The 24,026-nt window shown below is 35.3% G+C and overlaps 1 long non-coding RNA gene across 1 annotated transcript; it reads left to right on the forward strand.

Annotated features, from left to right (window-relative positions):
* Positions 1 to 231: 231 nt before the first annotated feature.
* Positions 232 to 19,568, forward strand: LOC139490732 (uncharacterized). The gene is made up of 3 exons (XR_011656380.1): positions 232 to 361; positions 18,044 to 18,143; positions 18,829 to 19,568. It is a non-coding gene; the product is annotated as an uncharacterized lncRNA (long non-coding RNA).
* The last annotated feature ends 4,458 nt before the right edge of the window (positions 19,569 to 24,026 follow it).

Raw genomic sequence — 24,026 nt, forward strand, 5'->3', positions numbered from 1 at the left:
TATAGCACCGGGACATGATATGGAAAGAAAATGATGAAAAGGACTTATTTTGTTATATCTTATTTCTAATTATTTTGTTTTAAAAGAGAGGTTACTTTGCATTCAACTCGCCTCTAGTCTGAACAATTGCGTTGATAAAAATATATATTTAAACCTCTTTACTATATTTTTACCTATACACATGAATTTTGTCATACCTGTGTATGTACATAATGTTAGTCAAGTAATTAATACTTAGATAACTTAGGATTGTAAGCATTTACCTATGTATGTTGCAATTTTATTTTCATCTAGGTAACATTTATTTTCTTCCGGAAATAGAATGGAAATTTTCTACAAAGGAGGAAGTACTTAAATCGAGGTACAGGTTTCTTTTTTTTCTTTCTTTATTTTATACATTCATTCATTCATTCGTTTGTTTGTTTGTTTGTTTGAAATTGTTTGTTTATTTGTTCATTCACTTACTCTTTCGTTTATTCATACCTATCTTTATGCAACCTTGGTTAAAAAGAGTTCAGATATGAAAAAGACATGGCACAAAATACAAAAGACAAGCAACAGTATCTACAGAATTCAACAAAAAAAACTTAAAACTGAGCAACACGAAAGTCGTAAAATTATGCAAAAAAATACAATGCACAAAGACATTCAATTTAGTAATGACGTATTTTACCAACATATTTAAACAAAGGTAAACACACGTTATTAGTAACGAAACATTACATAGTCCACATTGGCTAGATGTAAAGGTGGGTGAGGTGGGTTGGGGCGGCTGAGATCTAACAAAACACGTTTAACACCAATCCATATTTGCACCGGTTCTCTAATCAAGAACCTCTAGTCTTTGTTCGTCTTTTGTTGTTTATTAATTTTGGTTTATATGTATTTTTCGGAGTTAAGTGTGGCGACCCTTTGTTTGAACTAATTTTTAATGTTATTGTTTAGGTGTCAGCTAAATCCCGTCTACGGGTGCAGAATTTTCTCGCTGCATTGAGGACCCCTTGGTGGTCTTATTAGCTGTTTTCTGTACTTTGGTCGGGTTGTTGTCTCTTTGGCACATATCCGTTATCCCCATTATCTATTTTATTATTGCAATACTATATGTTTGTAAACACAAAACAACAAGTAGTTGATACGATGCATTATATTTCAAGCACCCATAAACCTATATTCTGGTAGTTTACTTTCTTGTCAAACACTTCACTAGACAGTTTAAAGAGAAAGATACACCATAATACAACGAACTTTTGATGAAATTCTTTCCAAACTACAAAACTGATATACATATAGACTACACTAGAACACACCCGTGATATCGCGGGGTCGTGACTGAATTAAAGTATATAACTATGCGTAAGCCTTATTTTAGTATTGTAATTGTCATCTGATAAAGTCATGCCGATTATAAGACGCACAGTTTCTCTGCTTTCAAATTCTTTCTGTTTAAACCCGTCGACCTGGAACTTATCAATTATTGGCAATATTAAATATTTGGAAAACAAAAGGTCCTGGAATTGAGTACTTTTTAATAAACAGCATTGTCCTACAGTAGAGATCACTTCTAACCTCTCATTAAATCTGTCAGAATCTGTCAGGAGAACTGTTCTAGGACAATACGTAGAACTGTCAGCCTGACACCTTTTAGTCAGTTCTAGCTAGAACAGTTCTAACCTAGAACTGATTTGGTCAGTTCTACCTAGAACTGATCCTGACAGTTCTACCCTAGAACAGATTTAGACAGATCTACCTAGAACTGACCAAATCGTTGGTCAGTTCTACTTCTAGAACAGTTCTACGGTTAGAATTGATACAAATTCTACGGCTAGAATTGATTTATAAATTCTACGACTAGAATTGATTTATGAATTCTACGGCTAAAATTGATTTATAAATTCTACGGCTAGAATTAATTTATAAATTTTAAGAACTCTTTGTCTAAATAAAAAGGCTTGGCAAAATAGCGATTAATATTATATAGTGTTTTGCTATTTTTACGGTTTATTTCAGATTTTTAATCGGCAAGAGAACATGTTTAACCCCGCCATATTCTGCATGTATGTGCCTGTTCCAATTCAGGAGCCTGAAATTTAGTGATTTTCTTTTGTTGATGTGTTACATAAATTATTTGTTTTTCTTTCATTTATTGTACATAACTTAGGCCGTTAGTATTAGGGGGGGGGGGATTATTATTTGAATTGTTTTACATTTGTCATTCCGGGAGTCAGGATGGCTCGTTTCACATAACAAAATTATCTGACTTCTTTAACCAAATGTAGTAACTTGTTTCCCAATCCACTATTATAAATAAATATGTTTTTAAATTAAACTAAACTGACCATATTTGCTCTTCATCATGTATTGATATATAGGTCAAGAGGGACTGTAGTATATAAATAACTGCAATATTGGAAATCAATGACCACAATTCAAGTTTTTTTCGCATCAATTGAGAGTGCCAGCATTTGCTATTTTATTCAAAAGATCACATCAGAAAACAAATATCAGTAGTTTTCATACCTCAGACTGACTATGGGCGTCAAGTTGGTTACCTATTCCCTATTCCCTATTCGTTACCTATTCCCTATTCCCTATTCGTTGCCTATTCGTTACCTATTCCCTATTCCCTATTCGTTACCTATTCGTTACCTATTCCCTATTCCCTATTCGTTACCTATTCGTTACCTATTCCCTATTCCCTATTCGTTGCCTATTCGTTACCTATTCCCTATTCCCTATTCGTTACCTATTCGTTACCTATTCCCTATTCCCTATTCGTTACCTATTCGTTACTTATTTGATTTTTAATATCCTTCCCCCTTTTTAATTATGGCATGGAATAGTTTAATATGGCTGCCGTTACCATGGAAACGGCACAATTGTGAAAAAAAATGAGCTTTTGGTTTTTGGTGAACTGTTTGGATATGCTTCAACTCAGAATCGTCATATTTTAAAACAATGTAGGTGCCCACTATATACAGGTGTTGGATGATTTTGGCGATCATTGGAACTACTATGTTGCCATGGAAACTACACCAAAATTTTCAAAATTCTAAAAATGCTCAAAACTTCATGAAACTTCACAGTAATGATGAGCAACATTGGAGTTGGAATTTCCAAAATAGGTCTTGTTACCATGGAAACAATGCAAAAAGGTCAAAAATTTCAAAAATAAGAATTTTCCGCAAACTGGATGAAACTTTACAGGAATGGTAACTGGCATAGGCAGAGTTGGATTTTGAAGTTAGAATTTTCAAAATGGCCGCCGTAACCATGGAAACAGCAAAAATATCAAAAATTCAAAATGTTCAAACTTAATGAAACTTTGCAAAAATGTTACTAGACATCTGTAGATGCTCTCTTTGACTTTGGAATTGTCAAAATGGCTGTCGCTCACCTGGTAATAGGAGGAAGGGGTGCCTTCCGTTATTGCTAGCAATTACAAATCTAGTTGTTAATAGTCTTACATATGGTAATAGTTCTGAATTGGTTGAGGTAAAATGATCTTTTTATGACCTATTTATATGTGTTTGTGCTCAACCGATCCTTTTACTTCATGTTCGATACGCATTTGTTCCTTACTTGTTTTTATACGTTCTACCTTTTAACTGCTTTATGTCCGTATGGTTGAAGATGGATCTTGGTTCGACGGGATGAAATCACCGTGTTATTGCCAATGAGACAACACTCCACATTAGACCAAAATGACACAGAAATTATCAACTATAGTTCACTGTACGGCCTTCAACAATGAGCATAGCCCAAACCGTGTAGTCACCTATAAAAGGCCCAGACATGACAACCTCATACAATTCAAACAACAAAACTGACGGCCGTATTTCATATACAAAAAAATAAACGGAAATATGTAACACAAAAACAAACGATAACTACTTAATTTCAGGCTCTTGTCTAGGGACAGGCACATACTTACATAATGTGGTAGAGTTAAACATGTAAGCAGGGTGTACATCGTTTCGGAGCATGCTATTACCTTGTTTAATTCGTTCCATCACTCGCTTATAATTCGCTTATAATACGTGTATCTTACTTTGCACCTTTTAAAACATGATTTTCAATTGTTTTGTTGTCTCTGGTGGAAGATTTGGGCTCTTAGAGGTGATATAACTCTATAAGTGCATTTGTATCCGTTCCAGCGGTCGGATAATACCCTGTTAAATATTCGTTACTATTTCGCTTTTAAAAAGTTTGTTGTACGTTGCACCTTTTAGAAAAGGATTTCCAATTGTGTTCATATCTCTGGTGGTAATAATGTGTTCTTATAGATGAAATACCCCTATAAGCGCATATGTTCTCGTTCCAGCGATCGGTTAATACCCTGTTACCTATTCGTTACCTATTCGTTACCTATTCACTTATAGTACGTTTGTTGTACGTTGCACCTTTTAGAAAAGGATTTTCAATTAAATTCATATCTCTGATGGTAACAATGTGTTCTTAGAGATTAAATGACCCCATTAGAGCGCATGTACCCGTTCCAGCGCTCGGTAAATAACCTGTTACCTATTCGTTACTTATTCGCTTTTAATGCGCGGGGTATACGGTGCACCTTGAAATAAATCGTTTTTTAATTGTGTTCAGGTCTCTGGTGGTAAGAATGTGTTCTTAGAGATGAAATGACCCTATTAGCGCGCATGTACCCGTTCCAGCGCTCGGTTAATACCCTGTTACCTATTCGTTACCTATTCGTTACCTATTCGCTTATAATACATTTTTTTATACGTTGCACCTGTTAGAAAAGGATTTTCAATTATGTCCAGGTCTCAGACGGTAACAATGTGTTCTTAGAGATGAAATGACCCCATTAGAGCGCATGTACCCGTTCCAGCGCTCGGTAAATAACCTGTTACCTATTCATTACCTATTCGCTTTTAATGCGCGGGGTATACGGTGCACCTTGAAATAAATCGTTTTTTAATTGTGTTCAGGTCTCTGGTGGTAAGAATGTGTTCTTAGAGATGAAATGACCCTATTAGCGCGCATGTACCCGTTCCAGCGCTCGGTTAATACCCTGTTATCCATTCGTTACCTATTCGTTACCTATTCGCTTATAATACATTTTTTTATACGTTTCACCTGTTAGAAAAGGATTTTCAATTATGTCCATGTCTCAGGTGGTAACAATGTGTTCTTAGAGATGAAATTACCCTATTAGCGCTCATGTACCCGTTCCAGTGCTCGGTAAATAATCTTGTTACCTATTCGTTACCTATTCGCTTTTAATGCGCGGGGTATACGCTGCACCTTGATATAAATCGTTTTTTAATTGTGTTCAGGTCTGGTGGTAACAATGTGTTCTTAGAGATGAAATGACCCCATTAGAGCGCATGTACCCGTTCCAGCGCTCGGTAAATAACCTGTTACCTATTCGTTACTTATTCGCTTTTAATGCGCGGGGTATACGGTGCACCTTGAAATAAATCGTTTTTTAATTGTGTTCAGGTCTCTGGTGGTAAGAATGTGTTCTTAGAGATGAAATGACCCTATTAGCGCGCATGTACCCGTTCCAGCGCTCGGTTAATACCCTGTTACCTATTCGTTACCTATTCGTTACCTATTCGCTTATTATACATTTTTTTATACGTTTCACCTGTTAGAAAAGGATTTTCAATTATGTCCATGTCTCAGGTGGTAACAATGTGTTCTTAGAGATGAAATGACCCCATTAGAGCGCATGTACCCGTTCCAGCGCTCGGTAAATAACCTGTTACCTATTCGTTACCTATTCGCTTTTAATGCGCGGGGTATACGCTGCACCTTAAAATAAATCGTGTTTTAATTGTGTTCATGTCTGGTAGTAACAATGTGTTCTTAGCCTGATGAAATGACCCCATTAGAGCGCATGTACCCGTTCCAGCGCTCGGTAAATAACCTGTTACCTATTCGTTACTTATTCGCTTTTAATGCGCGGGGTATACGGTGCACCTTGAAATAAATCGTTTTTTAATTGTGTTCAGGTCTCTGGTGGTAAGAATGTGTTCTTAGATATGAAATTACCCTATTAGCGCGCATGTACCCGTTCCAGCGCTCGGTTAAAACCCTGTAACCTATTCGTTACCTATTCGTTACCTATTCGCTTATAATACATTTTTTTATACGTTTCACCTGATTTTCAATTATGTCCAGGTCTCAGACGGTAACAATGTGTTCTTAGAGATGAAATGACCCCATTAGAGCGCATGTACCCGTTCCAGCGCTCGGTAAATACCCTGTTACCTATTCGTTACCTATTCGCTTATAATACATTTTTTTATACGTTGCACCTGTTAGAAAAGGATTTTTAATTCAGTTCATATCTCTGATGGTAATAATGTGTTCTTTTAGATAAAATACCCCTATTAGCGCGTATGCACTCGTTCCAGCGCTCGGATAATACCCTGTTACTGATTCGTTCCCTATTCGCTTTAAATGCGCGGGTTATACGCTGCACCTTGAAATAAATCGTTTTTCAATTGTGCCCATGTCTCTGGTGGTAACAATGTGTTCTTAGAGATGAAATGACTCTATTAGCACGCATGTACCCGTTCCAGCGCTCGCTTTATACCCTGTTACCTATTCGTTACCTATTCACTTATAATACGTTTGTTGTACGTTGCACCTTTCAGAAAAAGGATTTTCAATGGTGTCCGTGTCTCTGGTGGTAACAATGTGTTCTTAGAGATGAAATGATCCTATTAGCGCGTATGTACCCGTTCCAGCGCTCGATAAATACCCTGTTACCTATTCGTTACCTATTCACTTATAATACGTTTGTTGTACGTTGCACCTTTTAGAAAAGGATTTTTAATTCAGTTCATATCTCTGGTGGTAATAATGTGTTCTTTTAGATGAAATACCACTATTAGCGCGTATGTACTCGTTCCAGCGCTCAGTTAATACCCTGCTACTTATTCGTTCCTTATTTGCTTTTAATGCACGAGGTATACGTTGCACCTTGAAATAACTCGTTTTTAGCTCACCTGGCCTAAAAGGCCATGTGAGCTTTTCTCATCACTTGGCGTCCGTCGTCGTCGTCGTCGTCGTCGACGTCGTCGTCGTCGTCGTCGTCGTCGTCTGTCGTCGTTAACAATTTTTCAAACATCTTCTCCTCTGAAACTACTGAATGGATTTGAATGAAACTTAACATGATTGTTCCTTAGTATATCCTGCACAAAATGTGCGCTTCGATTTTTGATCCGTCAAAAAACATGGCCGCCGTTACTTAAAATAGAACATAGGGGTCAAATGCAGTTTTTGGCTTATATCTCAAAAACGAAAGCATTTAGAGCAAATCTGACATGGGGTGAAAATGTTCATTAGGTCAAGATCTATCAGCCCTGAAATTTTCAGATGAATCAAACAAACCATTGTTGGGTTGCTGCCACTTAATTGGTAATTTTTAGGAAATTTTGCAGTTTTTGGTCATTATCTTGAATATTATTATAGATAAAGATAAACTGTAAACAGCAAAAAAGATCAGCAAAGTAAGATCTACAAATAAGTTAATATGACCAAAATTGTCAATTGACCCCTTAAGGGGTTATTGTCCTTTAATGACAATTTTTCACAATTTGTTCATCATATTTGCTAACTTTAAAAAATCTTCTCCTCTGAAACTACTGAATGGATTTGGTTAAAACTTAGCATGATTGTTCCTTAGATTATCCTGCACAAAGTGTGTGCTTTGATTTTTGATCCGTCAAAAAACATGGCTGCCGTTACTTAAAATAGAACATAGGGGTCAAATGCAGTTTTTGGCTTATATCTCAAAAACGAAAGCATTTAGAGCAAATCTGACATGGAGTAAAAATGTTCATTAGGTCAAGATCTATCAGCCCTGAAATTTTCAGATGAATCAAACAAACCATTGTTGGGTTGCTGCCACTTAATTGGTAATTTTAAGGAAATTTTGCAGTTTTTGGTCATTATCTTGAATATTATTATAGATAAAGATAAACTGTAAACAGCAAAAAAGATCAGCAAAGTAAGATCTACAAATAAGTTAATATGACCAAAATTGTCAATTGACCCCTTAAGGGGTTATTGTCCTTTAATGACAATTTTTCACAATTTGTTCATCATATTTGCTAACTTTAAAAATTCTTCTCCTCTGAAACTACTGAATGGATTTGGTTAAAACTTAGCATGGTTGTTCCTTAGATTATCCTGCACAATGTGTGTGCTTTGATTTTTGATCCGTCAAAAAACATGGCCACCGTTACTTAAAATAGAACATAGGGGTCAAATGCAGTTTTTGGCTTATATCTCAAAAACAAAAGCATTAAGAGCAAATCTGACATGGAGTAAAAATGTTCATTAGGTCAATATCTATCAGCCCTGAAATTTTCAGATGAATCAAACATCCAATTGTTGGGTTGCTGCCACTTAATTGGTAATTTTAAGGAAATTTTGCAGTTTTTGGTCATTATCTTGAATATTATTATAGATAAAGATAAACTGTAAACAGCAAATATGATCAGCAAAGTAAGATCTACAAATAAGTCAATTTGACCAAAATTGTCAATTGACCTCTTTAGGAGTTATTGCCCTTTAAAGACTTTTTTCACAATTTGTTCATCATGTTGACTTACTTTAAAAAATCTTCTCTTATGAAACTGCTGTATCAATTTCAGCCAAACTTAGGCTAAATGAGTTTCAGAGTTTCAGAGTATCTAGTATAAATTTTATATTTCATTTCCTTGTATGTCAAGAAACATAGCTCCTATGGCTAAAATAGAACATAGGAGAAAATGATTTTTTTTTTGCTTTTGAAGAAAATAGGACGATTCAAAGAACATTCAAATAAATTGAAAAGCCAAAATAATCATTGATGAGAGATTAAACCAAAAAAATTCAGGTGAGCGATTCAGGCTCTTGAGAGCCTCTTGTTTTAATTGTGTTCATGTCTCTGGTGGTAACAATGTGTTCTTAGAGATGAAATGACCCTATTAGAGCGCATGAACCCGTTCCAGCGCTCGCTTAATACCCTGTTACCTATTCGTTACCTATTCACTTATAATACGTTTGTTGTATGTTGCACCTTTTAGAAAAGGATTTTTAATTGTCTCCATGTCTTTTGTGGTAACAACGTGTTCTTAGAGATGAAATGACTCTATTAGCACGCATGTACCCGTTCCAGCGCTCGCTTTATACCCTGTTACCTATTCGTTACCTATTCACTTATAATACGTTTGTTGTACGTTGCACCTTTCAGAAAAAGGATTTTCAATGGTGTCCGTGTCTCTGGTGGTAACAATGTGTTCTTAGAGATGAAATGATCCTATTAGCGCGTATGTACCCGTTCCAGCGCTCGATAAATACCCTGTTACCTATTCGTTACCTATTCACTTATAATACGTTTGTTGAACGTTGCACCTTTTAGAAAAGGATTTTTAATTCAGTTCATATCTCTGGTGGTAATAATGTGTTCTTTTAGATGAAATATCCCTATTAGCGCGTATGTACTCGTTCCAGCGCTCAGTTAATACCCTGCTACTTATTCGTTCCTTATTTGCTTTTAATGCACGAGGTATACGTTGCACCTTGAAATAAATCGTTTTTTCAATTGTGTTCAGGTCATCTCTAAGAACACATTGTTACCACCAGAGACATGGGCACAATTGAAAAACGATTTATTTCAAGGTGCAGCGTATAACCCGCGCATTAAAAGCGAATAGGGAACGAATCAGTAACAGGGTATTATCCGAGCGCTGGAACGAGTGCATACGCGCTAATAGGGGTATTTCATCTAAAAGAACACATTATTACCACCAGAGATATGAACTGAATTAAAAATCCTTTTCTAACAGGTGCAACGTATAAAAAAATGTATTATAAGCGAATAGGTAACGAATAGATAACAGGGTATTAACCGAGCGCTGGAACAGGTACATGAGCGCTAATAGGGTAATTTCATCTCTAAGAACACATTGTTACCACCTGAGACATGGACATAATTGAAAATCCTTTTCTAACAGGTGAAACGTATAAAAAAATGTATTATAAGCGAATAGGTAACGAATAGGTAACGAATAGGTAACGAATATGTAACAGGGTATTAACCGAGCGCTGGAACGGGTACATGCGCGCTAATAGGGTCATTTCATCTCTAAGAACACATTCTTACCACCAGAGACCTGAACACAATTAAAAAACGATTTATTTCAAGGTGCACTGTATACCCCGCGCATTAAAAGCGAATAAGTAACGAATAGGTAACAGGTTATTTATCGAGCGCTGGAACGGGTACATGCGCTCTAATGGGGTCATTTCATCTCTAAGAACACATTGTTACTACCAGACATGAACACAATTAAAACACGATTTATTTTAAGGTGCAGCGTATACCCCGCGCATTAAAAGCGAATAGGTAACGAATAGGTAATAGGTTATTTACCGAGCGCTGGAACGGGTACATCCGCTCTAATGGGGTCATTTCATCTCTAAGAACACATTGTTGCCACCTGAGACATGGACATAATTGAAAATCCTTTTCTAACAGGTGAAACGTATAAAAAAAATGTATTATAAGCGAATAGGTAACGAATAGGTAACGAATAGGTAACAGGGAATTAACCGAGCGCTGGAACGGGTACATGCGCGCTAATAGGGTCATTTCATCTCTAAGAACACATTCTTACCACCAGAGACCTGAACACAATTAAAAAACGATTTATTTCAAGGTGCACCGTATACCCCGCGCATTAAAAGCGAATAAGTAACGAATAGGTAACAGGTTATTTACCGAGCGCTGGAACGGGTACATGCGCTCTAATGGGGTCATTTCATCTCTAAGAACACATTGTTACCACCAGACCTGAACACAATTAAAAAACGATTTATTTCAAGGTCCAGCGTATACCCCGTGCATTAAAAGCGAATAGGTAACAAATAGGTAACAGGTTATTTACCGAGCGCTGGAACGGGTACATGCGCTCTAATGGGGTCATTTCATCTCTAAGAACACATTGTTACCACCTGAGACATGAACACAATTAAAACACGATTTATTTCAAGTTGCAGCGTATACCCCGCGCATTAAAAGCGAATGGGTAATGAATAGGTAACAGGTTATTTACCGAGCGCTGGAACGGGTACATGCGCTCTAATGGGGTCATTTCATCTCTAAGAACACATTGTTACCGTCTGAGACCTGGACATAATTGAAAATCCTTTTCTAACAGGTGAAACGTATAAAAAAATGTATTATAAGCGAATAGGTAACGAATAGGTAACGAATAGGTAACAGGGTATTAACCGAGCGCTGGAACGGGTACATGCGCGCTAATAGGGTCATTTCATCTCTAAGAACACATTCTTACCACCAGAGACCTGAACACAATTAAAAAACGATTTATTTCAAGGTGCACCGTATACCCCGCGCATTAAAAGCGAATAGGTAACGAATAGGTAACAGGTTATTTACCGAGCGCTGGAACGGGTACATGCGCTCTAATGGGGTCATTTCATCTCTAAGAACACATTGTTACCACCTGAGACATGAACACAATTAAAACACGATTTATTTCAAGTTGCAGCGTATACCCCGCGCATTAAAAGCGAATGGGTAATGAATAGGTAACAGGTTATTTACCGAGCGCTGGAACGGGTACATGCGCTCTAATGGGGTCATTTCATCTCTAAGAACACATTGTTACCGTCTGAGACCTGGACATAATTGAAAATCCTTTTCTAACAGGTGCAACGTATAAAAAAATGTATTATAAGCGAATAGGTAACGAATAGGTAACGAATAGGTAACAGGGTATTAACCGAGCGCTGGAACGGGTACATGCGCGCTAATAGGGTCATTTCATCTCTAAGAACACATTCTTACCACCAGAGACCTGAACACAATTAAAAAACGATTTATTTCAAGGTGCACCGTATACCCCGCGCATTAAAAGCGAATAAGTAACGAATAGGTAACTGGTTATTTACCGAGCGCTGGAACGGGTACATGCGCTCTAATGGGGTCATTTCATCTCTAAGAACACATTGTTACCATCAGAGATATGAATTTAATTGAAAATTCTTTTCTAAAAGGTGCAACGTACAACAAACGTACTATAAGTGAATAGGTAACGAATAGGTAACGAATAGGTAACAGGGTATTAACCGATCGCTGGAACGAGTACATATGCGCTTATAGGGGTATATCATCTATAAGAACACATTATTACCACCAGAGATATGAACACAATTGGAAATCCTTTTCTAAAAGGTGCAACGTACAACAAACTTTTTAAAAGCGAAATAGTAACGAATATTTAACAGGGTATTATCCGACCGCTGGAACGGATACAAATGCACTTATAGAGTTATATCACCTCTAAGAGCCCAAATCTTCCACCAGAGACAACAAAACAATTGAAAATCATGTTTTAAAAGGTGCAAAGTAAGATACACGTATTATAAGCGAATTATAAGCGAGTGATGGAACGAATTAAACAAGGTAATAGCATGCTCCGAAACGATGTACACCCTGCTTACATGTTTAACTCTACCACATTATGTAAGTATGTGCCTGTCCCTAGACAAGAGCCTGAAATTAAGTAGTTATCGTTTGTTTTTGTGTTACATATTTCCGTTTATTTTTTTGTATATGAAATACGGCCGTCAGTTTTGTTGTTTGAATTGTATGAGGTTGTCATGTCTGGGCCTTTTATAGGTGACTACACGGTTTGGGCTATGCTCATTGTTGAAGGCCGTACAGTGAACTATAGTTGATAATTTCTGTGTCATTTTGGTCTAATGTGGAGTGTTGTCTCATTGGCAATCATACCACATCTTCGTTTTTACGCAAGCGGTAACACGGTGATTTCATCCCGTCGAACCAAAATCCATCTTCAACCATACGGACATAAAGCAGTTAAAAGGTAGAACGTATAAAAAACAAGTAAGGAACAAATGCGTATCGAACATGAAGTAAAAGGATCGGTTGAGCACAAACACATATAAATAGGTCATAAAAAGATCATTTTACCTCAACCAATTCAGAACTATTACCATATGTAAGACTATTAACAACTAGATTTGTAATTGCTATCAATAACGGAAGGCACCCCTTCCCCCTATTACCAGGTGAGCGACAGCCATTTTGACAATTACAAAGTCAAAGAGAGCATCTACAGATGTCTAGTAACATTTTTGCAAAGTTTCATTAAGTTTGAACATTTTGAATTTTTGATATTTTTGCTGTTTCCATGGTTACGGCGGCCATTTTGAAAATTCTAACTTCAAAATCCAACTCTGCCTATGCCAGTTACCATTCCTGTAAAGTTTCATCCAGTTTGCGGAAAATTCTTATTTTTGAAATTTTTGACCTTTTTGCATTGTTTCCATGGTAACAAGACCTATTTTGGAAATTCCAACTCCAATGTTGCTCATCATTACTGTGAAGTTTCATGAAGTTTTGAGCATTTTGAGAATTTTGAAAATTTTGGTGTAGTTTCCATGGCAACATAGTAGTTCCAATGATCGCCAAAATCATCCAACACCTGTATATAGTGGGCACCTACATTGTTTTAAAATATGATGATTCTGAGTTGAAGCATATCCAAACAGTTCACCAAAAACCAAAAGCTCATTTTTTTCACAATTGTGCCGTTTCCATGGTAACGGCAGCCATATTAAACTATTCCATGCCATAATTAAAAAGGGGGAAGGATATTAAAAATCAAATAAGTAACGAATAGGTAACGAATAGGGAATAGGGAATAGGTAACGAATAGGTAACGAATAGGGAATAGGGAATAGGTAACGAATAGGCAACGAATAGGGAATAGGGAATAGGTAACGAATAGGTAACGAATAGGGAATAGGGAATAGGTAACGAATAGGTAACGAATAGGGAATAGGGAATAGGTAACGAATAGGCAACGAATAGGGAATAGGGAATAGGTAACGAATAGGGAATAGGGAATAGGTAACCAACTTGACGCCCATAGACTGACTCATGTAACAAAATTATTTGTCTGCATCAATCAAAACTGACCATATTTGACAGCATCAACCAAAACTGACCATATTTGACCGCATCAACCAAAACTGACCATATTTGCTCTTTTTTATGTAACTCTTATAATCTCATAGTAAATCAAAACTGACTATATTTGACAGCATCAACCAAAACTGACCATATTTGACCGCATCAACCAAAACTGATCTTATTTTCTCTTATTTATGTAACTCTTATAGTCTCATAGTAAATCTGTAATATTTTATGTAAGGATGGATTGTACAATACCAATGATAGAAATATTGGAACACAATGCTACCTAATTTCGTTTGCATCAATTTAGAGTGCCAGCATGTCCTCTTTTTATTCAAAATATTGCATCATAAACAAATATCAGCAGTTTTCATACCTCAGACTGACTGGTATAACAAAATCATTTGTCCGCATCAACCAAAACTGACCATATTCGCGCTTTATTATGTATATGATGCAAATCTTGATAGCTGCAAAGTAAATCACTTATATTTTTATATCAGGATGGATTGTTTATTATAAATGAAAGCAATATTGGAAAACAATGACTACAAAATTATGCTCGCATCAGTTTATAGTGCCAACATTTCCTCTTTTTATTCAAAATTTTGAATCGTAAACTAATTTCAGTAGTTTTGACATCTCAGACTGACTCATATAACAAAATTATTTGTCTGCATCAACCAAAACTGACCATATTTGACATCATCAACCAAAACTGACCATATGTGACAGCGTCAACCAAAACTGACCATATTTACACTTTATTATGTAAATCTTAATATATATAAATAGCCGCATAGTAAATCACTTATAGTTACATATCACGATGAATGGTATAATTCAAATGACAGCAATATTGAAACACATTGATTACAAAAAAAAATAAAATCACATCAATCTAGAGTACCAGCATGTCCTCTTTTTATTCAAAATATTGAATCGTAAACAAATTTCAGTAGTTTCAATATATCAAACTTAGTCGTTTTAACAAAACTATTTGACCGCATCAACCAAAACTGAACATATTTACACTTTATCATGTGGCTTCATATTTAGGAAGAGACTGTTAAAAACGGGGAACGATGATGTTTCATTTGCAATCTTATAAAAATATTTCTCCGATGAGTTGGATAACCTTCTATCCACTTCGATATTTGTACATGTAACGTTTGATCAGTAAAACATATAGGAAATCTGCTATTATATAGTACAGTAAGTGGAACTGATTTTTTTTGCTTCTAAATTCTAAAGTGCTCTTACTGCAGTGACGTCATATAAAACTGTTCTACGGTTATTTAGTCAGTTCTGCTGACAGTTCTACGGTTAGAACTGATTTGGACAGTTCTACCTAGAACACTTTTAGACAGTTCTACCCTAGAACTAATCCTGACAGTTCTACCTAGAATTGATATAGTCAGTTCTACCTAGAACTGATTCTGACAGTTCTACTTCGAACAGTTCTAGGGTAGAACAGTTCTAGGTAGAACTGTTCTAGGACAGGTTAGAACAGTTCTATGACAGATTATTCTGACAGTTCTAATGAGAGGTAAGAAGTGATCTCCACTGTATATTAGTTATAAATCATGTAAAGTTTTACGTCATGCCCGCTAACAAATTGAAAACTGTACCTATACGCCTTTTTTCAGAAAGTCCAGAATTTAAGTATTCGTATTGCCATCTTAGAAAGTATTACTGATTTAAATTCTACAATTGGGATCAATTTGAAAATGATTGAATTTAGTAGTGTCAACCCTGCGATTGTGACCCGTGTATATAGCAAAATCCGAAATACACCGTTTGGTGGTGGGTTTTTGAAATCATATAAAAAAAAAAATTGGCTACAACACTTGGCCAGCACCTCATTAGGAAAGGAACATGTATGCTATGTTTGGTTTCATTCAGTTCAGTGGTTCTCTAAAAGATGAAATTTGTAAGTATTTCCCATAGGGTCCTATTTTAAACTACCCCCCCCCCCCCCCCTGGCGGCCATCTTGAACGTTGGATTGGCGACAAAGTAACAACACTTGGTCAGCATATCATCAGAAACATTCATGCTATGTTTGGTTTCATTCCATTCAGTGGTTCTCTAAAAGAAGAAGTTTGTATGTATTTCCCATGGAATCCTATGTTAAACTAAGGCCCCCTCCCCCACTGGCGGCCATCTTGGACGTTGGATTGGTGACATCTGGTGGCCATCTTGGATGTTGGATTGGAGACAAAGTAACAACTCTTGGTCAGCATCTCATAAGGAACATTCATGCTTTGTTTGACTTCATTTCATTCAGTGGTTCTCTAGAAGAGGACATTTGTATGTATTTCCCATTGGGTCCTATGTAAAACTAAGTCCCCCACTGGCGGCCATCTTGGATGATGGATCGGCTACAAAGTAACACCACTTGGCCAGCACCTCAAAAGGAACATTCATGCCATGTTTGGTTACATTCCATTCAGTGGTTCTCTAGAAGAAGTTCAAAATGTAAAAATTTAACGCCGACGACGGACGATGGGCGCCAAGTGATGAGAAAAGCTCACTTGGCCTTTCGGGCCAGGTGAGCTAAAAAGGAGGGTATAAAAACAATAAAAACAATAAAAACAATAAAAAAGGGACGATAGGAAAAACAACAGTCTCAATACTCAGGTGCTCCGCAAGGGTCAGCAGTTTGTGTTCCACTAGTGACATGTGTAACTCTTGTTAAAAACATGCATTTATATTTAGTGATAAAGGATTTTGCAATTGTTTGTTACTAAAATTCTCGTGAATTATTGTTTATACAAGGTTTCTGTTGACCATTCTTTCTTATAAATCGAAGCGGACTTATTCTTTAAATATATCTTTAGAATCAAGATTGCTTGTGTTAAGAGAATTTTCAAATGTTTTATACTATTGCACAATAATTTCTTGTAATTATTTGGTAAACATATTTGGTTCAAAATTCTCCTAAAGTATAGGCAGTCTCATGCACAGTAAATGAGTAGGTTCAGTAAGACCCCTTTTTGGCTCCAAAATATAGCAGTTTTACAAAAATGTTAAAATGTAAACTGTTAGTTATTTATTGGAAAGAAGAATGCTTCTGCTACATAAATGTGGGCTGTTTTTGACAATACAATGCACATATATCGGGTACTAGTATCCTTAAGTCATGCCAAATTACTGAAATCTTCACAAATTTAGCATTTTAGTTAAATTTTTGACGGTTTCCGTCTTAAATGAAAGTGGCCGCATTTGTGTTCATTCTTAATATTGAAATGTAAGTTGTATTTGATGATAATACATAACATATATAAAGGTTGAGGATGAACACGGATGCGACCACTTTCATTTTGGACAAAAAACATCTGAAAAGTGACATTTTTTGGCATGTTTGATAGATTTATCATATTTAAGCTTGAATCGGAGCGTTTTTAATGACTAAATCGATAAAAAAAATCCTTCACATGAACTAATTGAATCAACTGAAATAGACACATCAGTGTTTAAAAAGTGTCTAAAATCTTTCGTCAGATGAACTTGAAATTTGAGGCCATAATCGGCCCTTACCATACCTACTCCTTTGAAGCCCAGGTTTGATTGCTAAAAATCAGTAAAGTGCTTTCATGGAGCATTTTGCAGACCAAATTATTAACTTGTATGTAAGGACACTAATGCAATTTTGAAATACAGTCAATATATCTGCAACCTGCAGTAAATGTTTTACGTTGTTGTTTAACTTTATTTGCATGTCTTTTTCTTTTTCTTCTGAGAAGTTGGGAGTTTGATGTTTGGTTCTTCTGAGAAGTTAGGAGTTTGGTGGTTGGTTCTTTTGAGAAATCGTGTGTTGGTGGTTGGTTCTTCTGATAAGTCAGGTGTTGGTGTTGGTGTTGTGCGTTTGGATTTGGGATTTTGGTCGGTGTAGTCTTGTGACCTTTCCCTCAAGTCATTATTGGGTCAGACAATAATAAAGTATTGTGTATAATTTACTAGGTTAACGATCGGAACAAGAGTAATTAAATGTTTAGAATTTGTTAAGAAAGTATTATCATTTGATTCGATCATTTTTTGTTTACTTTCAGCAACTATAAAAGGAATATGCCATTATGCAGTTTGGAAAAATAATTTCTATAGGTACATCTGTAATCCAATTTGGAAATGTGGTGTGCCGGTCTACGGCAGGTAATACATATAACTTGATAACGAGACTTTATTGATTAACAATTACAAATTAGAATTGTAGCTGCTGCTTCTTTTCTTTCTATTGTTTTATGTTAAGTGTTGCAGTTTTGTTTATCTATTCATATTCCATATAGCAACAGCGTCTTACAATGTATATAAAACATACTTATTTATAAGCATCTTCGCTAGCCAAGGGTTACGATCCACTTCCGCTCTGTGAAGAGATTATTTATTCTTCCGTCATGTTTTCTTACATCAAATTTGTACTTCTCATGTTAAACAGGACAGGTGCCAGATGTGGAACAGCATTATTTATTCTTCCGTCATGTTTTCTTACATCAAATTTGTACTTCTCATGTTAAACAGGACAGGTGCCAGATGTGGAACAGCATCCGTTTGCTGTTCGCATTACACCGGTTTCTTAGCCTCGTACAAATGCAGCTGATATTTAAAGACACTTAACAGTTATTGTCTATACATAAAAGGTGACGTGAATTTTAAACACCAGCGGAAATATAACTAAAGAAAACGACTGGTTCTATTTTAAGCACATATTTGGCAATGGTCACCAGCATATAGGTTCTTTTAATTTTTCAAGTAACTTGAAAATTCTTGAGCCTTTATAAAATGAAACAACTAAGCTAATTCTGAATATTTTTGCATTTTTCTTTTACTTCTATTTCAGATAGTGCCACTCAGGATGCCATACCAGAAAACTTCGTTACGACAAACATAATAACATTATCAGTGGTTTCGTTATGTTGTGTGATAGTAATCGTTTCTCTTCTTCTTTCATGTGGAATTTGTGATATTTCAAATGGCGAAGTCAGTGGTGAACTTTCCGTTGCAAATCTTCAAAAAACAAAACCTGCCATATATTACAGTTCTACTCCGTCTTACGATGCATCTTGTGATATATCACCAAACAAAACTTTGCCATACAAATTAGATCCTAAAATGTGCGACAATTTATCAAGCAGCCAGAGATCACATGCCCAAGTAGCTGTTAACAACAATCATATGGACAACGCGAGCGATTTTGAAGGTACCATTCTCAGGCATACGGATAACATGTGAATTCATTTTTTTTACCACCAGAGATGATTAACTTGAGAATTTTGAAATAAGCAGTATCTTGCCATTGTAATTAAACAGTATTGTAAACGTTTAGATTAATATGAAAGACATTCTGATTGAAATTTCGATCAATATTAACTCGCTTGCTCGCCTGATCGTAAATCAGAAAATCATATTTTAATTAGAATGTAGAACAGATTCATTCTTTTGGGAAAATATGAAGGGCATTTTTACACAAATTGAAACTTTTTATGGCTTATTATGCAGTATGGGTTTTGCTAATTGTTGAATGCCATCAGGTCCTCTGTACATTATTGTTAACTCCTAATAGTCCTATGTCTTTTGGTCTCTTGTTTTTAATTATTCAGCTGCCTATATTACAGTTATATACCGAAGGAAAATTTAATATATGATGCTTCGAATCCTTTCGATATAAAACAATAATTTTAATAACGAAAGTACCTTGTTTCACTTGTCTTTTTTTCTTTGTGTATATGGTTTTCTATTTCATCCTGTAAAATGAAGGTGATACCAAGATGTTGTTCAAAGAATTTAAAAGAAATGACCAAAGTGCATACTTCATTAATTCATGTATTCGCTTTATACAAATATCAGAAGTGAAAGACAGTATCAGTATGGCCGGACTGAAAAATCGAAAAGAATGGATAGAAAACAAAAAGGCTAAATGATCATGTCCAGTATTTACAAGCAAGAAAAGTACACAGACTATTAGCTCCTTTATTTGCTTCCAATCAAGGGAATAGCACTACAAGATAACTTCTTAAAAGGAAAGAAGCTATGTGATGTACTTTTTTTCTCCTTTCATCAACAGTAGAGTTAAGTACTTAATTTTAAACAGTTTGATCATTGGTCTATGTGGAGCAGAGGTAACATGAATCGACTGTCATCACACAGATCCCGTGTTCAAGTCTCACAGCCGGAGATGAAAAATTGATTTACAATATGTAACTTAACTTAACTTTAATTTCAATTTCTAAAAGACAACTTACCTACATATTGTTTGTCTAACTGCATTCCCTCAGTTGTTTGCTACAATACCGTCATACGTACATGTACAGTCCCTTTGATTATTTTTGTCACTGGGTTGCTGTCTGAATGAGGTTAGCCCCATATCTCATTTTATTGTTAATCGCGTAAAAGGTGTTTTTTAATCATTTTTTTTAACCAAGTATATAACCATGTTTATATTTTCAGTACGCATTGTTGGACTACCAAACAATCGGTTGTCAAAGTTGAATAAATGTCAACTCTGTGTATTTTAACGTAATTTCTTTATTATGCGGAAAAAAAAAAGAATTTGGAAAATCATACGCTAAAAAGTGCGACTTTTTCAATAACTGAATTGTATGTTTATGGAGTTGAGCATAAGTAGATACGCGTCTTTTAGTCAAGCTGTGATACAGATTGAAACTTTTTGTTTCATTTTGTAACGTTGTACATCCAATGTTTGTACCTAAAAATTCTAATGTCTTCACTGGGGACTCCAGAGCTGAAACCTTATAAAGTAAGTTTAGCAGGGAAGTTACTCTGCAGATATTGTTTTCATGTTTTCATGTTTTTGCAAATCGCTTCTTGGAAGCAACATCCTGCTTCTTAAAATATACCATGTTTATTCACTGACAGAATGATGCATTTAAACCATTATTGCACGATACATTGTAGGAAATTTTGCAATTCGTATGTAAAGAAAACACCCTTTCCTAGTAACAAAATATATCCTATATGAAAATGTGTCGTCCTGAAGTTGGCAAACGGGTTTAAATATACATTCAAAACAAGTCTTACTTTCCGTAATGACAAAACAAAAGGTCCTCAAGTATATCTTGGATAATCCTACCCTCGCCTCGTCCACTTTAACCCATCACCCAAACTCTTCAGTCTAAATCTGCATTTTCTTTCATTTAAAAAAACACACCATTTCTAAATAAATTACACTAAAGATCTTTAAATTTAATCATTCTTTAGCGCACTCTGACAATCGATTTATATTAGCTGTTTCTTGTCCAGCGGCCTATATTACAGTTATATACCGAAGGAAAATTTAATATATGATGCTTCGCATCCTTTCGATATAAAACAATAATTTTAATAACGAAAGTACCTTGTTTCACTTGTCTTTTTTTCTTTGTGTATATGGTTTTCTATTTCATCCTGTAAAATGAAGGTGATACCAAGATGTTGTTCAAAGAATTTAAAAGAAATGACCAAAGTGCATACTTCATTAATTCATGTATTCGCTTTATACAAATATCAGAAGTGAAAGACAGTATCAGTATGGCCGGACTGAAAAATCGAAAAGAATGGATAGAAAACAAAAAGGCTAAATGATCATGTCCAGTATTTACAAGCAAGAAAAGTACACAGACTATTAGCTCCTTTATTTGCTTCCAATCAAGGGAATAGCACTACAAGATAACTTCTTAAAAGGAAAGAAGCTATGTGATGTACTTTTTTTCTCCTTTCATCAACAGTAGAGTTAAGTACTTAATTTTAAACAGTTTGATCATTGGTCTATGTGGAGCAGAGGTAACATGAATCGACTGTCATCACACAGATCCCGTGTTCAAGTCTCACAGCCGGAGATGAAAAATTGATTTACAATATGTAACTTAACTTAACTTTAATTTCAATTTCTAAAAGACAACTTACCTACATATTGTTTGTCTAACTGCATTCCCTCAGTTGTTTGCTACAATACCGTCATACGTACATGTACAGTCCCTTTGATTATTTTTGTCACTGGGTTGCTGTCTGAATGAGGTTAGCCCCATATCTCATTTTATTGTTAATCGCGTAAAAAGGTGTTTTTTAATCATTTTTTTTAACCAAGTATATAACCATGTTTATATTTTCAGTACGCATTGTTGGACTACCAAACAATCGGTTGTCAAAGTTGAATAAATGTCAACTCTGTGTATTTTAACGTAATTTCTTTATTATGCGAAAAAAAAAAGAATTTGGAAAATCATACGCTAAAAAGTGCGACTTTTTCAATAACTGAATTGTATGTTTATGGAGTTGAGCATAAGTAGATACGCGTCTTTTAGTCAAGCTGTGATACAGATTGAAACTTTTTGTTTCATTTTGTAACGTTGTACATCCAATGTTTGTACCTAAAAATTCTAATGTCTTCACTGGGGACTCCAGAGCTGAAACCTTATAAAGTAAGTTTAGCAGGGAAGTTACTCTGCAGATATTGTTTTCATGTTTTCATGTTTTTGCAAATCGCTTCTTGGAAGCAACATCCTGCTTCTTAAAATATACCATGTTTATTCACTGACAGAATGATGCATTTAAACCATTATTGCACGATACATTGTAGGAAATTTTGCAATTCGTATGTAAAGAAAACACCCTTTCCTAGTAACAAAATATATCCTATATGAAAATGTGTCGTCCTGAAGTTGGCAAACGGGTTTAAATATACATTCAAAACAAGTCTTACTTTCCGTAATGACATAAAACAAAAGGTCCTCAAGTATATCTTGGATAATCCTACCCTCGCCTCGTCCACTTTAACCCATCACCCAAACTCTTCAGTCTAAATCTGCATTTTCTTTCATTTAAAAAAACACACCATTTCTAAATAAATTACACTAAAGATCTTTAAATTTAATCATTCTTTAGCGCACTCTGACAATCGATTTATATTAGCTGTTTCTTGTCCAGCGGCCTATATTACAGTTATATACCGAAGGAAAATTTAATATATGATGCTTCGCATCCTTTCGATATAAAACAATAATTTTAATAACGAAAGTACCTTGTTTCACTTGTCTTTTTTTCTTTGTGTATATGGTTTTCTATTTCATCCTGTAAAATGAAGGTGATACCAAGATGTTGTTCAAAGAATTTAAAAGAAATGACCAAAGTGCATACTTCATTAATTCATGTATTCGCTTTATACAAATATCAGAAGTGAAAGACAGTATCAGTATGGCCGGACTGAAAAATCGAAAAGAATGGATAGAAAACAAAAAGGCTAAATGATCATGTCCAGTATTTACAAGCAAGAAAAGTACACAGACTATTAGCTCCTTTATTTGCTTCCAATCAAGGGAATAGCACTACAAGATAACTTCTTAAAAGGAAAGAAGCTATGTGATGTACTTTTTTTCTCCTTTCATCAACAGTAGAGTTAAGTACTTAATTTTAAACAGTTTGATCATTGGTCTATGTGGAGCAGAGGTAACATGAATCGACTGTCATCACACAGATCCCGTGTTCAAGTCTCACAGCCGGAGATGAAAAATTGATTTACTATATTATATGTAACTTAACTTAACTTTAATTTCAATTTCTAAAAGACAACTTATCTACATATTGTTTGTCTAACTGCATTCCCTCAGTTGTTTGCTACAATACCGTCATACGTACATGTACAGTCCCTTTGATTATATTTGTCACTGGGTTGCTGTCTGAATGAGGTTAGCCCCATATCTCATGTTATTGTTAATCGCGTAAAAAGGTGTTTTTTAATCATTTTTTTAACCAAGTATATAACCATGTTTATATTTTCAGTACGCATTGTTGGACTACCAAACAATCGGTTGTCAAAGTTGAATAAATGTCAACTCTGTGTATTTTAACGTAATTTCTGTATTATGCGAAAAAAAAAAAAAGAATCTGGAAAATCATACGCTAAAAAGTGCGACTTTTTCAATAACTGAATTGTATGTTTATGGAGTTGAGCATAAGTAGATACGCGTCTTTTAGTCAAGCTGTGATACAGATTGAAACTTTTTGTTTCATTTTGTAACGTTGTACATCCAATGTTTGTACCTA

Source organism: Mytilus edulis, chromosome 1 (genome assembly GCF_963676685.1).
Source record: "Mytilus edulis chromosome 1, xbMytEdul2.2, whole genome shotgun sequence".
Lineage (NCBI taxonomy): Eukaryota > Metazoa > Mollusca > Bivalvia > Mytilida > Mytilidae > Mytilus > Mytilus edulis.